The sequence below is a fragment of the Artemia sp. Qi Xiang Cuo genome, chromosome 9, assembly GCF_049724085.1.
Source record: "Artemia sp. Qi Xiang Cuo chromosome 9, ASM4972408v1, whole genome shotgun sequence".
Taxonomy (NCBI): domain Eukaryota; kingdom Metazoa; phylum Arthropoda; class Branchiopoda; order Anostraca; family Artemiidae; genus Artemia; species Artemia sp. Qi Xiang Cuo.
This window is the reverse complement of record NC_142802.1, coordinates 23,821,283-23,839,286: the sequence shown is the minus strand read 5'-3', so window position 1 is coordinate 23,839,286 and position 18,004 is coordinate 23,821,283. Positions and strand designations below refer to the sequence as shown.

The 18,004-nt window shown below is 38.4% G+C and overlaps 1 protein-coding gene and 1 non-coding gene across 2 annotated transcripts in view; both read right to left on the bottom strand.

The window, feature by feature from the left end:
* Nucleotides 1-18,004, bottom strand: part of LOC148948464 (uncharacterized) — a 195,862-nt gene that overhangs the window by 112,029 nt on the left and 65,829 nt on the right. The gene's annotated exons all lie outside the window — the stretch shown is intronic.
* Nucleotides 5,908-5,980, bottom strand: TRNAW-CCA (transfer RNA tryptophan (anticodon CCA)). The gene has a single exon. It is a non-coding gene; the product is annotated as a tRNA-Trp (tRNA).

Genomic DNA, 18,004 nt, shown 5'->3' with positions numbered 1-18,004 from the left:
AACCCATAACTCCTGAAAAAGATTCAGGTAAAAACAAGAAGTACACTAGTAGAACTGTCTTGTCCAAAATCTCTATATAGTAATTACATTAAAGAACGAACTTTAATCCACAGTTTATATTAAAGGACAATCATTAGAAAACACACCATTGCATATATTGGACTGAGTTAGCAGTGTTATCCGGGTTGCAGTGGTAGCTAGCAACCTAGTAAGAGACAATCACTTCCAATTTTAAGAAATATAAAAATTAATAACTCCTAATAAAAAGTCAGATCAAAGCAAAAAGTACACCATTACAAGCACCCTGTCTGAAACCCCTATATAGGAAACTTTCTGTCCCCTGGCTTGAATAGGAAGGGAAATATATTGACTTGCAAATCAACGAAAGTGGAGGCTACTACAACATTCTACCTAAACGGCATATAATTTTCTTTCTTCTGTCTTTCTTTTCCACAGATAGCTTGGCACTAGAACATCGTAGAGAGTTGTTTAATGACTCATTTTAAAGGAAATTAATTGGGTTAAAAATCTTCTATAACTAAAACAAATTATTTTTAAAACAGAATAAATTTTTCCACTAAAAACTGCATAATTGTTGTCGTTTCATACTGCAGTCTTTTCAAAGATATTTGATTTTTGTACATAAATCATAATCGTATACCAGCGGTAAGATTTGAACCCAGTCCTGGAGACTTGTGACTGTTGGCTAACACCAGCACCCTGGACCATTCGGCCACGCTTCCTCTCATAACTATATATGTGAATTCGGGTTGTAGCAGTAGCTAGCAACCTAGTAAGAGACGATCAGTCCGATGCTAAGAAATATAAAAACCCAGATCTTTTAAATAATAGATTCAAATCAAAACAAAACTACATAATTAGAACCACCTTGTCCAAAACCCTACTAGATAAATAATCGATGTCGTCATAGTTTTATTGGAGCTCTGGCGTGAATTGAAAAACACGATATTATGTTGTTATTTCTGAAAACGTCATTAAATAGTATCATTAAGCCATGACGTCATAAAATAAAATCTGCGCCATGACGTCATGATTACTATATAAAAAGTCAAAAGATAAAATGGTCTCATTCATGGTTACATAATGGTTAAATTGAAGCAAGCTACACGCAAGTCAAAAAAACAGTACTACACAAAAAACGGAGATAGCATCTTGAAAAGAGAAAAGCAAAGGTATTCAACCTACCAGGCGTATCGAGAAGTAAAAATGGAGAAAGGAAAACAAAACATCAACTAGTGTTATGAAAATAATGAATTTTATAGAAATATAAAAATTGAGAGAGCAAAAACAAAACAGCAAGGAGTGTTAATGCAATGATGAAGATTCATGCAAAAACAAATACAGAGATTGCATCTTGAAAAGAGAAAAGCAAAGGTATTCAACCGACCAGACGTATCGAGAAGTAAAAATTAAGAGAGTAAAACAAAACAGCAAGGAGTTTTATCACAACAATGAAGTTTATAGAAATGCAAAAATTTAGAGAGCAAAACAAAACAGCAATGAGTGCAATCACAATGGTGAATATTATAGACATGCAAAAATTGATGGTTAAAAGCAGCGTTATTATAATGTTGAAGTTTATAGACATGCAGAAACTGAGACATTCAAACAAAAGAGCAAGTATTGGTATGATAATGATAAAGATTACCGAGTCAAACATAAGAAAAAAATTGCTACCAGAATAATGGGTAGATACTGGGGTGACAAAAGCTATAATGAAAAAAATAAATTTTTACATTAAATTATAATAAGGAACGAACTCTTGCCTTTACTATCTTGCATAGGCAACTTAACTATAGCATAGGCTTTTACGGAGAGTCAAACCCCAGTAACCCGCCTGACAAGCGGGTATGCTTGTCACATACTCAGAGTACTATTGGAAACCTATGAAAAATATGTTACATATAAGATATGATAATAAACTCCTTAACACTAAACAAATTATATAAGCAATCGGTCTGGCTAATTATAAATGGGAATTATGTAAGTTTCATCAGTGGCACGGCTGTAGAGATGGCTGAAACTTAGTAAAGAACAAGCCATGGCACATATTGATTCCATGAAATTCGTCTCTTACTATTCAAACTAATAAAAGCCGTAGGCTTTTTCCTGTTTGTAATTTTCTGGGTTGCAGCTGTAGCTAGCAACCTAGTAAGAGGCGAACACGTCCAATGTTAAGAAATATAATAACCCATAGCTCCTAAAAAAAGAGTCAGATCACAACAAAAAGTACACAATTAGAACCGCCTTGTCAGAAACCCCAGTATAGGAAACTTTCTGTCCCTTGGCTTGAACAACAAGGGAAATATATTGGCTTGAAAATCAAGAAAAGTGGCAGCACCTACAACATTCTGCGTAAACGGGATATTTTCTTCTCTTTTTTTCTTTCTTTCTTTTCCACAGATAGCTTGGCAATGGAACATCGTAGAGAGTTGTTCAATAGCTAATTTTAAAGAAAATTAAATGGGTTAGAAATCTTTAGTAACTAAAATAAATTATTTCTAAGAGAGAATTAATTTTTCCAATAAAAACTGCATTTTTGATGTCTTTTCATACTGCAGTCTTTTCAAAGATATTTGATTTTTGTATTATTTATAATAAAGAACGAACGGTTGCAATAGTAAATGACATTATATTAAACATCTAGTAAGCTCACTATAAATTTGGATTACGTAACCTTCATCTGTTTTACGGTCGTAGTTACATAAAGGACCAATATAGTTCACCATAAATGGTGTAGGCGTCTCATACTAGCTAGCAACCTAGTAAGAGTCGATCACACCCCACAGTAAAAAATGAAATAGGCCAGACCTCCTAAGACCAGAATCAGGTAAAATCTGGGTTACAGTGGCAGTTCACAGTAAAGAACGATCTCTCTCCCATAGTAACTGATATATGGTTTTTCCAGGTGCAGCTGCAAGTTATCCAGATATTAGCGGTATCTGCGTTGCAGCGGCAGCTGTAAACCGGAGTCTCTTTGCTTAAACAACAAAGAAAATATGTCGGATTGTTATTAAACAAAAACATAGCAAAAAATAAAACTAATTTGAAATTTTGTTTTTATTATGGTAAAGAACGACATCTAGCCCATGTTAACTGAAAAATAAATAGGGATTATGTAATTTCTTACATTAAAGGACGAGCTATAGCCCATAGTAACAGGAATACGGGTTGCAATAGTAGCTTGCAACCTATCCGGGTTGAGGCGGTATATAATAAAGAACGACCTAATAAAGAACTGAGTCTCTTTTTTAAACTTTGAATTTCAGAGATACTACTTTAAATTCAATATATTAAAAATTTTCTCCGACGGGGAATCGAACCTGGGTCTTCTGCATAACAGGCAGGAATAGTTACCACTGTTTACATTAAAGACAATCATTGAAATGAAAAACCATTGCATACATTGGGTTTAGTTAGCTACTTGAGTTAGCGGTTGATGTTCGTCTCTTACTATTTTGAAAAAGAAAAAGCCCTAGGGTTTTTCTGTTAGTAACCAGCTTTATTTTGTTAATTATAGCAAATGCTTATTAGAAACGAAATTCGGTAATGATGTTTTCTAACAACGATTTCTACTAAGCTTCTAACTTTTGGGTTTCTATTTTAATGATATCGTCCCTTACTATATTGCTAGCTACCGTTTAAAATCGGTTTTGTTTTCCTTTTGCATTAAGTGACTCGATACGTTTGCAAACAGACAAATAAGAAGAGACAATTGTGTAAAATGGGAGATTCTAACAATGTAAGAAAGGATATGAAATATGGATATGGAAGTCGATTAGGTGTGAGGCTCGAGAGGTGTGAGAAATGCAATGAAGTGCTAATTCTTGGAAGCCATGTCCAAATGGAAGGAAAGTCTTACTGTTATGTTCCATGCGGTGTTTCACTTTTAAGGAAATTACACAAAGGATCGATACAGTTCATTATAAATGGAGACTAGGTAATTCTCATCGGATATAGCTGAAACCTAGTAAAGGACAAACCACGGCACATAGTAACTAAAATTTACGATAGGACAAGCATCGTCTCTTGCTATACCAACTAAGAAAAAGCAATAGGCTTTTTGCTGTTTGTAATTTAGGTTGCAGTGGTAGCTTGCAACCTAGTGACAGAAGATCATGTCCCTTACTAAGAAATACAGTAGCCTATATCTCTTAAAACTAGTATCAGATAAATAAACGAAGTACAATATTAGAACTGCATTGTCCAATACCCCTATATAGGAAACTAACTGCCACTAGGCTCGAAAAACAAGGAAAATATTTTCGTGTAAAAATCAAGAAAAGTGGCTGGAACCCCGATATTCCGCATCGACAGCAGGTTTGTTTTTCCGTTTTTTTTCTTTTAGATAAACCACTATAAAAAGCGTTATTTCGTTTTGTTGTAACTGTGCCACCACCTGCTGCAACAGGTGTAAAAGTGCTTTCAAACTCATTTTCTGCTTTAAAGGAATCAACAGATTGGGTTTTACCTTCATACCAAAGCATATTAGGAGCTGCACTTCGACTATAGTCATCTGAAAATTCTAAAAAAAATTTAACAGCAGTCGTTATACCTAAATAATCAATACTCAATGCATATTCCATTGATAATATATTCAGCATTACTGAACAAACTAAATCTATTATTTGTTAAAGTAGCTTCATCATTGTTTCACATATGTGTTCTATCCAATCGTGTTATTTTCACTTTTGTAAAAAGGTAACTGTCACTTTGTAGAACCCAAGATTCCACATCTATTAAAATGAAATTATAATTTAATTGTTGATATACATTCTAATTGTTTTCTCTAATTTCTGTATATTCATATTTGGTTGTAGAATCATCAACAATAGACTTTTCAAATATTTCTCAATAAGGAGCAACATCTTGATTCACTGTCATTTATATACGGAAGAAATTATTAAATAAACGATAAAAGATTTTCAAACAGAGGGGGTGGATAATATTAATGAACAAACTATATCTAACATAAAGGGTCGATATAGTCCATCATAAATTGTGTCAGTCAAGAGGATCTTATGCAGTAGCTATTAATAGAAGTTTTGTTTAGACTTTAAAAATACAAATGTGTAAAACTGCCCTTGGCAGGAATTGAACCTGCGACCTACGGAGTAGAATTCCATCACATTATACACTGCGCCAGGCAGGCTTTCAAGGACACAATTACATTCAGGAATGAACTGTAACCCATAATAACTGAAATATTAAATCAAACGGTTCGTGGTCATAATAAAGAGCTGTGTAATAGTTCATTTTAACTGAAATTGCTGTATACAGAAACCTTTTGTAATTAACAAAATTAATTATTATTATAAATTATTTTTTTACGATATGGTAAAGAACTGACTCTAGGCCATAGTAACTAATTTAATTTTGAAAAGAATTATATTTAAAGACGATTATTAGAAGAAATATAATATAATAAGGGGTTTTTTAGAATACAGAGCTTAGACAGTAGAGTTTTAACAAAATATCTGATTGGGCAATTGAATATAGAGTAAATCCTGAAGATTTTAAATAAAGCAATTTTAGTTCAGAGATCGCTAAAATTATTATGTAAACTGCAAAAATATTTACAGCATCTGAGCAATAATTTAATTTTTTTAATTAAAACTAGAAAAATACCTGAAAATTTGGAAATTAGTTTTGTTTTTCAAACAGTTCACGGTAAAAACTGTATAGTTAGAGAGACTCGTCTCAATAGTAATAGCCGAAAATCTATAAAACGAAATTTTGATACCAATAGCCTAGATTCATCAAAAGAATGGGATTTCTATAGAAATAATATGAAATAAGCTATCTTGAGGATGTGCTTGGCAAGAACGGTTTTAAGTATTAAAGCAGATGTAAAGAAAACGGGTGGAAATAACAATTAAAAATATTTGACCTCGACGTGATTTGAACACGCAACCTTCTGATCTGGAGTCAGACGCGCTAACCCTTACGCCACGAAGTCTTGTATGGATTCATGGGAGAAATTATATATGCTAAACATTGTTATCACGTGTACTGCAATAGCATTGTAAAAGCAAGAATGTTGTAACTGACGCCCCTAGTCAAAATTCAGTTACGAACCCTACTAGAGTTATTTCTTACGAGCTTTCTAATGGTGCAGTTTATTTTTTTTTGTACGATTCCTCCCGACGGAGTAAATAAAAAATTTAACTTTATCGTAAGTGCATTTTTTTCACTTTTGTGAAAGCAAAAATTGTCGTAACTAACCGGATGATTAATTTTCCTAAGGATCAATTTCGAGAAATTGAGACATGCCAGTCCTCACACTCGACGAATAAAAATAATTCCAAGAAAAATGGTCGGGTGTACCAAACCCTGGCTAAAATAGTAGGACGACAAAGGGTTTGGCCACCCTGTCCAAGGGAGAAAAAAAATATGACTGTGGTGACAATAGGAATGGGCGTAGCCACCTATCGGCAAGATTGTCGACAAGATGTTTCTCCTCAATGGAAAATAAAAACTTGGTATTGTATTTCTGATTGACAAGTTTATGTGATTTTTGGTTTTCATAGTTATCTCATCTCTCCACGATGTTCCAGTGCCAAGCTATCTGTGGAAAAGAAAAAAATAGAGAGAAAAAAGATGCCGTTTAGGCAAAATGCTGAAGTAGCTGCCACTTTTCTTGATTTTCAAGCCAATATATTTCCCTTGCTGTTAAAGCCAAGGAACAGAAAGTTACCTATATAGGAGTTTCAAACAAGACGGTTCTAATGGTGTACTTTTTGTTTTGACCTGACTCTATTTTTGGGAGTTATGGGTTATTGTATTTCTTAACATTGTAAGTGATCGTCCCTTATTGTGAAAGAAAAGAGAAAGAAAAAAAAGACGCCGTTTAGGCAGAATGCTGTTGTAGCTGCCACTTTTCCTGATTTTCATGCCAATATATTTCCCTTGCTTAGATATTTTTGGAGACCACACTGCCTTTCCATGACGATAAATAAAAGTTCCGATAAATCACTTTCGACTATTAAAAAGGGCATCAGCCCTTTTCTATTTTCAATCGATAGAGCCCTTTTCGAAGTTCCCACGACAACTCCTTCGATACGAAGTCCCCTGGTCTAAACAACAACAACAACAAAAAATAATAAATTATACCCACATCGATCTTTACTATAAAAATGTCAAGCCTTCCAATGACTTTCGACTATTAAAAAGGGCACTAAGCCTTTCGATGTCCAATCGAATGAGCTCTTTTGGGAAGGACATTGCTTTCTATAAACACTTTATATGCCCCCAGGGTATAAATTACAACCCTTACCCTAAGGTCATTCTCAAAGTCCTAATTTCCAGAACTTTCTATTACTTTGAACAAAATGACTATCTGAAAATTTTGATTGGATGTGTTTGGAGGAATGGTGTGCGCGAGAGAGAGGTTAGTTACGCTCCAATGATTATCGACTATTACAAAGGGCACTAGCCCTCTCAATTTCGGATTGAATGAGCCCCTTTTGAAGGTTTACGACAACTCTTTCTATAAAATACAATATACCCCCAGGGTATAAACTACAACCTTTGCCCTTGGGGCTCTCAGGGGTTCGTCATCCTTAAATACATAATTTCCAGAACTTTCAACTATGTTGAACAAAATTGCTATCTCTAAACTTTGATTGAATATTTTTGGGGAAATGGTGGGGATGTGAGGGGGGTTAATTACTCTCCACTTACTTTCGACTATTAAAAAGGGCAATTTCAATTTCCAATCAAATGAGCCCTTTTTGAAATTTCTATAACAACTTTCAATATAAACTTTAATGCCCCCAGGGCATAATTTACAACCCTTGTACTATGGGCTCAGAGGGGGTTATCATCCTAAAAGACCTAATTTCACGATTTTTCAACTTCGTTGAACAATATGGATATCTCAAAATTTTGATTGGATGTTTTTGGAAAAATGGTTGGCGTGAGAGGGGTGTTAGTTGCTATCCAATCACTTTCAACTATTAAAAAAGGCACTAGCCCTTTCAATTTCCAATTGAATGAGCCCTTTTGAAGTTTCCACCACAACGCTTTTAATAAAAACTTTATATGCCCCCAGGGCATAACTTACAACCCTTCCCCTGATGACTGTGGGGAGAGGGGTTGTCATCCTTAACGACCTAATTTCCAAAACTTTCAACGACGTGGAACAAAATAGTTATATACAAATTTTGATTGGATGTGTTTGGGGAAACGGTGGGCGTAAGAGGGGGGGGGGGAGTTGTCCTCCGATCACTTTCGACTATTAAAAAGGGTACTAGCCCTTTGAATTTCAAATCTAATGAGCCCTTTTTCAAGTTTCTACGACAAAGATTTCAGTAATAACTTTATCTCTATGTGTATCTATGTGTATTATCTGTATGTGTTGTCATCTCTATGTGTTTGTCGTCTCTGTGTGTGTCTCCTCTCTGTGTGTGTCGTATCTGTGTGTTTGTAGTCTCTTTGAGTGTGTCGTCCCTGTGTATGTGTCGTCTCTGTGTATTTGTCGTCTCTGAGTGTGTTTCGTCTCTGTGTGTGTGTTTTCTCTGTGTGTTTGTCGTCTCTGTGTGTGTGTGTCGTCTCTGTGTTTGTGTCATCTCTGTGTGTTTGGCGTGGCTGTGTGTTTGTCAGCTGTTAGTTTTTGTGGTCTATTTGTGTGTATCAGCTCTGCATTTGTGTCGTCTCTGGTTTATGTTAGGTTAGGTTAGGGGGGTTAGTTGCCCTCAAATCACTTTCGACTATTAAAAAGGGTACTAGCCCTTTGAATTTCAAAGCGAATGAGCCTTTTTTCAAGTTTCTACAACAAAGATTTCAATAAAAACCTTATATGCCCCCAGGGCATAACTTATAATCCTTACCCTGAGGGTTGTGGGGGAGTGTCCTCCTCAAAAATATGTTTTCTATCTGGAAATCAACTACACCGGACAAAATGGCTATCGCAAAATTTTGATTGGATGTGTTTGGGGAAATAATGGGCGTGGGGGGGGGGGGGGCTAGTTGCCCTCCAATCACTTTCGACTATTAAAAAGAGCACTAGCCCTTTGAATTTCGAATCGAACGAGCATTTTTTAAAGTTTCTACGACAATGCCTTCTCTAAACACCTTATATGCCCCAAGGGCATAACTTAAAACCCCCGCCCTGAGCGTTGTGGGGGAGTGTCATTCTCAAAAAAATGTTTTATATCTGGAAATCAACTACGCTGAACAAAATGGCTATCCCAAAATTTGGATTGGATGTGTTTGGGGAAATGATGGGCGTGGGGGGGGGGCTACTTGCCCTCCAATCACTTCGACTATTAAAAAGGGTACTAGCCCTTTGAATTTCCAATCGAATGAGCCTGTTTTGAATTTTCTATGACAAAGCCTTATATAAAAACGTTATATGCCCCCAGGCATAACTTAAAACCCTTGCCCTGAGGGTTGTGGGGGAGTTTCCTCCTCAAAAACATAGTTTCTATCTGGAAATCAACTACGCTGAGCAAAATGGATATCTCAAAATTTTGATTGGATGTGTTTGGGGAGATGATGGGCGTGGAAGGGGGTGGCTAGTTGCCCTCCAATCACTTTCGACTATTAAAAAGGGTACTAGCTCTTTGAATTTCCAATCGAATGAGCCTGTTTTGAAGTTTCTACGACAACGCCTTCTATGAAAACTTTTATGGCCCCGGGGCTTAACTTAAAACCCTTGCCCTGAGCGTTGTATGGGAGTGTCCTCCTCAAAAACATATTTTCTATCTCAAAATCAACTACGCTGAAAAAAATGGCTATCTAAAAATTTTGATTGTATGGGTTTGGAGGAATGATGGGCGTGGGGGTAGGGGGGCTAGTTGCCCTCCAATCACTTCGACTATTAAAAAGGGTACTAGCCCTTTGAATATCCAATTGAATGAGCCTGTTTTGAAGTCTCTACGACAACGCCTTCTATAAAAACCTTATATGCCCCCAAGCATAACTTAAGACCCTTGCCCTGAGGGTTGTGGGGGAGCGTCCTCCTCAAAAGTATATTTTCTATGTGGAAATCAACTACGCCGAACAAAACGGTTATCTAAAACTTTTGATTGGATGTGTTTAGAGGAATGATGGGCGTGGGGGGGGGGGGTAGTTGCCCTCCAATCACTTCGACTATTAAAAAGCGTACTAGCCCTTTGAATTTCCAATCGAATGAGCCTGTTAGGAAGTTTTTACGACAACGCCTTCTATAAAAACCTTATATGCCCCCAGGCAAAACTTAAAACCCTTACCCTGAGGGTTTTGGGGGAGTGTGCTCCTCAAAAACATATTTTCTATCTGGAAATCAACTACGCTGAGCAAAATGGCTATCCCAAATTTTGAATGGATGTGTTTGGGGGAATGATGGGCGTAGGGGGGATGGTTCTAGTTACCCTCCAATCACTTTGGACTATTAAAAAGGGCACTAGCCACTCCAATTTCCAATCGATTGAGCCCTTTTCGAAGTTTCTACGACATCTCCTTGGATGCAAAGTGCCCGGGTATGGAGAAAAAAAAGCCAAAAACACATTGTGCCCACATCCTTCTTTACTTAGGCCGCGCTAGCGCGCTGCTTAGGATATGAAGAAACCGGAGACGATAGTGACGGCAACGTTCTTCTGTTCCAAAGACACAATCACGATGAAATTTCCTACGTCACCACACTTGCCAGCAAGTTATTGTCTATTCCTTCGACTAGTGTGACCGCAGAAAGACTATTTTTGGTGGTAGGCCTGATAGTGACTATGATAGTGACTTACAAAAGAAATGGCCTCAGTCCACACAGAGTGGATAAGTTGATTTTAATTCACGATAACTATAGCCACATCCCGCAGTTCTTCAAAGACTAATGAAATATAAATTAAATATAAGACATGATAATTATTTCGTTATTACACTAAAAAATTATATTAGGAATTTGTCTATTAAAGAAAGAACTATAGCCTATAGTAATTGATTTGTCCAGGTTGCAGCGGTAGCTAGCAACCTAGTAAGAGACGATCACGTCCAACATATTAAAAAAAGATCATTGGAATACCAAACCATTGCATACATTGGACTTAGTTAGCTACTTGATTGTTTGTTCCGGGTTGCAGCGGTTGCTAGGAACCTAGTAAGAGACAATCACGTCTAATGTTAAGAAATAAAAAAACCCATAACTCCTAAAAAAGAAGTCAGATCAAAACAAAAAGTACACCATTAGAACTGCCTTGTTCGAAACCCCTATATAGGGAACTTTCTGTCCCTTGGCTTGAACAGCAAGGGGCATATATTGGCTTGCAAAATTTTGAGATAGCCATTTTGTTGAGCGTAGTTTATTTCCAGATAGAAAAGTTTTTTTTTTGTGGAGGACACCCCCCCCCCCGAGCCCTCAGGGTAAGGGTTTTAAGTTATGCCCTGGGGGCATAAAAGGTTTTTATAGAAAGTTTTGTCGTAGAAACTTCAAAACAGGCTCATTCGATTGGAAATTCAAAGGGCTAGTGTCCTTTTTAATAGTCTAAAGTGATTGGATGGCAACTACCCCCCCCCCCCACACCCATCATTCCCCAAAACACATCCAATAAAAATTTTTAGATAGCCATTTTGTTCAGCGCAGTTGATTTCCAAATAGAAAATATGTTTTTTAGGAGTACACTCCCCCAAAGACATCAGGGCAAGGGTTTTAAGTTATGCCCTGGGAGCATATAAGGTTTTTTATAGAAGGCGTTGTCGTACAAACTTCAAAGGGGGGTCATTCAATTGGAAATTCAAAGAGCTAGTGCCCTATTTAATAGTCGAAAGTGATAGGAGGGAAACTAGCCCCCCCCCAAGCCCATCATTCCCCCAAAGACATCCAATCAAAATTTTTAGAATGGCATTTTATTCAACGTAGTTGAAAGTTTTGGAAATTAGGTCTTTAAGGATGGCCCCCCCCACAGCCCTCAGGGCAAGGGTTGTAAGTTATGCCCTGGGGGCATTAAAAGTTTTGTTGAAAGCCTTGTCGTAGAAACTTCAAAAGGGCTCATTCAATGTGAAATTGAAAGGGCTAGTGCCTTTTTTAATAGTTGAAAGTGATTGGATAGCGACTAACGCCCCTCTCATGCCCACCATTTTCCCAATCACATCGAATTAAAATTTTGAGATATCCATTTTGTTCAACGTTGTTGAATGTTCTGGAATTTTTGTCTTTTAGGATGATAATCCCCTCAGAGCCCTCAGTGCAAGGTTTGTAAGTTATGCCCTGGGGGGATATAAAGTTTTTATTGACAGCGTTGTCGTAGAAACTTCAAAAGGGCTCATTCAATTGGAAATTGAAAGGGCTAGTGCCTTTTTTAATAGTTGAAAGTTATTGGATAGCGACTAACGCCCCTCTCACGCCCACCATTTCCAAACACATCCAATGAAAATTTTGAGATATCCATTTTGTTCAACGTAGTTGAAAGTTCTGAAAATTAGGTCTTTTAGGATGATAATCCCCTCAGAGCCCTCAGTGCAAGGATTGTAAGTTATGCCCTCGGGGCATATAAGGCTTTTATAGAAAGTTGTTGTATATGATTTATAGAATAGATTTTAGTCTTCCTCAAATCCAATTTTTATTTACAAGATATTCTACCTATTCATGCGAGTCACTGGTCTGGACGCTGCGAGTCGCTTTGCTGGACGCTGGCTTCCAGGACGCTGGCTTCCAGATAGAAACTTTGCGAGTCGCTGGCTGGACGCTGGTCTTCTTAATTATTAATCAACAAAAGTAGAAATATGGTAAAAACGAAATGGCTGTGGCATTTCAGAATCCTTGCAGAATAGTTGAAATATCTAAGAGCTATGGTTTTCTAACAGAATTAATAATCAAAATTAGTATTATTTTTATTCCACAAAAATTACTTTTCTTCGAATAAACTCTTTCAGGCAAACATCAGAAGTATATTAGAACTGCGGGATGTGGCTATAGTTATCGTGAATTAAAATCAACTTATCCACTCTGTGTGGACTGAGGCCATTTCTTTTCTAAGTCACTATCATAGTTACTGTCAGGCCTACCACCAAAAATAGTCTTTCTGCACTCACACTAGTCGAAGGAATAGACAATAACTTGCTGGCAAGTGGGGCGACGCAGGAAATTTCATCGTGATTGTGTCTTTGGAACAGAAGAACATTGCCGTCACTGTCGTCTTCGGTTTCTTCATATCCTAAGCAGCGCGCTAGCGCTGCCTAAGTAAAGAACGATGTGGGCACAATGTGTTTTTGGGTTTTTTTTCTCCATACCCGGGCACTTCGCATCGAAGGAGTTGTCGTAGAAACTTCGAAAAGGGCTCAATCGATTGGAAATTAGAGTGGCTAGTGCCCTTTTTAATAGTCAAAAGTGATTGTAGGGCAACTAGAACCATCCCCCCTATGCCCATCATTCCCCCAAACACATCCATTCAAAATTTTGAGATAGCCATTTTGCTCAGCGTAGTTGATTTCCAGATAGAAAATATGTTTTTGAGGAGCATACTCCCCCAAAACCCTCAGGGTAAGGGTTTTAAGTTATGCCTGGGGGCATATAAGGTTTTATAGAAGGCGTTGTCGTAAAAACTTCAAAACAGGCTCAATCGATTGGAAATTCAAAGGGCTAGTACGCTTTTTAATAGTCAAAGTGATTGGAGGGCAACTAGCCCCCCTCCCCACACCCATCATTCCTCTAAACACATCCAATCAAAATTTTGAGATTGCCATTTTGTTCAGCGTAGTTGATTTCCAGATAGAAAATAGATTTTTGAGGAGGACACTCCCCCAAAACCGTAAGGGCAAGGGTTTTAAGTTATGCCTGGGGGAATATAAGGTTTTTATAGAAGGCGTTGTCGTAGAAACTTCAAAACAGGCTCATTCAATTGGATATTCAAAGGGCTAGTACCCTTTTTAATAGTCGAAGTGATTGGAGGGCAACTAGCCCCCCTACCCCCACGCCCATCATTCCTCCAAACACATCCAATCAAAATTTTTAGATATCCATTTTGTTCAGCGTAGTTAATTTTGAGATAGAAAAAATGTTTTTGAGGAGGACACTCCCATACAACGCTCAAGGCAAGGGTTTTAAGTTATGCCCCGGGGCCATATAAGGTTTTCATAGAAGGCGTTGCCGTAGAAACTTCAAAAAAATGCTCATTCGATTGGAAATTCAAAGATCTAGTACCATTTTTAATAGTCGAAAGTGATTGGAGGGCAACTAGCCCCCCCCTTCCACGCCCATCATTTCCCCAAACACATCCAATCAAAATTTTGAGATAGCCAATTTGCTCAGCGTAGTTGATTTCCAGATAGAAACTATGTTTTTGAGGAGGAAACTCCCCCACAACCCTCAGGGCAAGGGTTTTAAGTTATGCCCTGGGGGCATATAAGGTGTTTAGAGAAGGCGTTGTGGTAGAAACTTCAAAAAACGCTCATTTGATTGGAAATTCAAAGGGCTAGTGCCCTTTTTAATAGTCGAAATTGATTGGAGGGCAACTAGCCCCCCCCCCCACGCCCATCATTTCCCCAAACACATCCAATCAAAATTTTGAGATAGCCATTTTGTCCAGTGCAGTTGATTTACAGATAGAAAACATATTTTTGAGGAGGACACTCCCCCACAACCCTCAGGGTAAGGATTATAAGTTATGCCTGGGGGCATATAAGGTTTTTATAGAAGGCGTTGTCGTAAAAACTTCAAAACAGACTGATTCGATTGGAAATTCAAAGGGCTAGTACGCTTTTTAACAGTCGAAGTGATTGGAGGGCAACTAGCCCCCCCCCCCGCCCATCATTTCTCTAAACAAATCCATTCAAAATTTTGAGATAGCCATTTTGTTCAGTGTAGTTGATTTCCAGATAGAAAATAGATTTTTAAGGAGGACACTCCCCCACAGCCCTAAGGGCAAGGGTTTTCAAGTTATGCCTGGGGGCATATAAGGTTTTTATAGAAGGCGTTGTCGTAGAAACTTCAAAACAGGCTCATTCAATTGGATATTCAAAGGGCTAGAGTAGAGGAGGGGGTACCTGCGCGACGATCACCTCGTGGTTTATGGTTTTCTCAGTGAGAATGAAAAAACAGGAATTTTCTCACTTGAAAAACCATGAATTTTGTCACATTTATGGTTGTTTTCATGGATGGATATGTGTGTTGTTCGATTTATTTGATGTTTTTCTCGGATGTCAACATCAAATTATGGATGTTTTATTGTTTTTGTCAGTGAGAATTTGAAAAAAACAGGAATTTTGTCACATTTATGTCTGTTTTTATGGTTTTTGTCAGTGATAATTTGAAAAACAGGAACTTTCTCACATTTTTGTATGTTTTTATGGTTTTGTCAGTGAGAATTTGAAAAAACAGGAACTTTCTCACTGAGAAAACCATAAACCCAGTGGTGTAGTCACGAGTCAGAACACCTGTGCTGTCGACCTCAATTCACCTATCGTGAATCAATAATTCCCCTTAGAAACAACAAATTAATTTCCCCTTTCTTGACAGATCAATCAATCAACGACATCATCTGTCAGACTTTAAAAATTTTCGCCTAGAAACATTTCTCCAGGAATAGATCCAAATCATTAATGTCTTTGCCTCGGGAACAGTTCTACTGGTCGAACTCCAAAGGATATTAATAACCAAAGGCCATGGAAACAATTAGGCAAGAAACATCTTAGCGATGAATTGTTTTAGCGCGCGAAAAGGTTTCATATTAATTTGAAATGCGTTAGCGCAGAGATGCCAATAACAAAGGAACACGCTGAATTTACGTTTAGGGATTATTTGGGCGAAACCGTTTTAGACAGGTTATGGAACTATTTCGGCGAAACAGATAGAGACATTTTAAAAGAAGATTTTTGAAGAGATTTTAGAAGAGAATTTGAGTGTGGTCGTTATAATACACAAGTTTTATTTGAACAGGGTTGTGAGGTCCTCTAACCCAACCCCAAAGGGTTCCAATCCTCCTACCCCAACCCCGAAGGAAGCCCCCGGTCCTCAAAGCCCCCCAAACTCCCAAAGGCCCTCCACCGGTCCCCCAAAGGCCCACCCAGACCCCCAAAGGCCATCCCCAGGCCCCAAATGTCCCCCAGGCTCCCAACTGTCCCCCGGACACTCAAAGGCCCCCAAGCTCCCAAAGGGACACCGGTCCCCCAAAGGCCCACCCAGACCCCCAAAGGCCATCCCCAGGCCCCAAATGTCCCCCAGGCTCCCAACTGTCCCCCCGGACACTCAAAGGCCCCCCAAGCTCCCAAAGGGCCACCGGCGCCCCAAAGGCCCACCCAGACCCCCAAATGCCATCCCCGGGCCCCCCCCAAAGGCACATCGAGCTCCCAAAGGACCAACGGGGTCCCAAAGGCCCTCCACCGGTTCCCAAATGTCCCCCAGGCACCCAAAGGCCCTCCCGGCGCCCCAAAGGCCCACCCAGACCCCCCAAAGCCCTTCCCGGACCCCCAAGCCCAACCCCCCGTCCCCAAAGGTCCCCCCGAGCTCCCAAAGGACCACCCACCCTCAAGGGACCCACAGACCCTCAAAGGCTCTCCCCGAGCACCCGTCTTTCGTTGATGTGTGTTGTCTGAAACCTATGATTTGGGATGTGTAGTTTGCTACTTCAGGCTTTTCTGAGCTAAGGTTTCCTAGTATTTCCTAGGTGAATGTTGTCTGAAACCAATAGTTTGGGATGAGTAGTTTGCTATTTCAGGCTTTTATGAGCTAGGTTTCTTAGCCTTTCGTTGATGTGTGTTGAGTGAAACTTATGATTTGGGATATGTAGTTTGTTATTTTTGACTTTTCTGAGTTGGATTTCTTAGTCTTTCATAGGTGTGTGGTGTCTGAAACCTATGATGTGGGATGTGTAGTTTGCTATTTTCGACTTCTGAGCTGGATTTTATAGCCTTTCATGGGTATGCGTTGTCAGAAAATTATGATTTGGGATGTATAGTTTGCTATTTCAGGCTTTTCTGAGCTAAGGTTTTCTAGTATTTCGTAGGTGAATGTTGTCTGAAACCAATAGTTTGGGATGAATAGTTTGCTATTTTTGTCTTTTCTGAACTTGGTTTCTTAGTCTTTCGTTGGTGTGTGTTGACTGAAACCGATGATTTGGGATATGTAGTTTGCTATTTTTGACTTTTCTGAGCTGGATTTCTTAGTCTTTCATAGGCGTGTGTTCTATGAAACCTATGATTTGGGATGGGTGGATTGCTACTTTTGACTTTTCTGAGCTGGATTTCTTAGCCTTTCATAGGTGTTTGTTGTCTGAAACCTATAGTTTGGGATGACTAGTTTGCTATTTTTGACTTTTCTGAGCTAGGTTTCTTAGCCGTTCATAGGTGAGTGTTGTCTGTAACCTATGATTTGGGATATGTAATTTGCTATTTCCGACTTTTCATAACCGGATTTCTTAGTCTTTCGTAGGTGTGTGGTGTCTGAAACCTATGATTTGGGATGTGTGGGTTGCTATTTTTTTTACTTTTCTGAGCTGGATTTCTTAGCCATTCGTAGGTGTGTGTTGACTGAAACCTATGATTTGGGATGGTTAATTTGCTATTTTCGACTTTTCTGAGCTAGATTTATTAGCCTATCATATGTGTGTCCTTTCAGAAAATTATGATTTGGGAGGTGTAGTTTGCTTTTTGGACTTTTCAGAGCAAGGAGTATTAGTCACTCAGAGGTGTTTGTTGTCTGACACTTCGAGTTTGGGATGAGTAGTTGGCTATTTCAGACTTTTCTGAGCTAAGGTTTCTTAGTATTTCGTAGGTGAATGCTGTCTGAAACTTATGATTTGGGATATGTAAATTACTATTTCGGGCTTTTCTGAGTTGGATTTCTTAGTCTTTCATAGGTGTGTAGTGTCTGAAACCTATGATTTGGGATGTGTAGTTTGCTATTTTCGACTTTTCTGAGCTAGGTTTCTTAGCCTTTCATAGGTATGTGTTGTCAGAACATTATGATTTGGGATGTGTAGTTTGCTATTTCAGGCTTTTCTGAGCTAAGGTTTTCTAGTATTTCGTAGGTGAATGTTGTCTGAAACCAATAGTTTGGGATGTGTAATTTCCTATT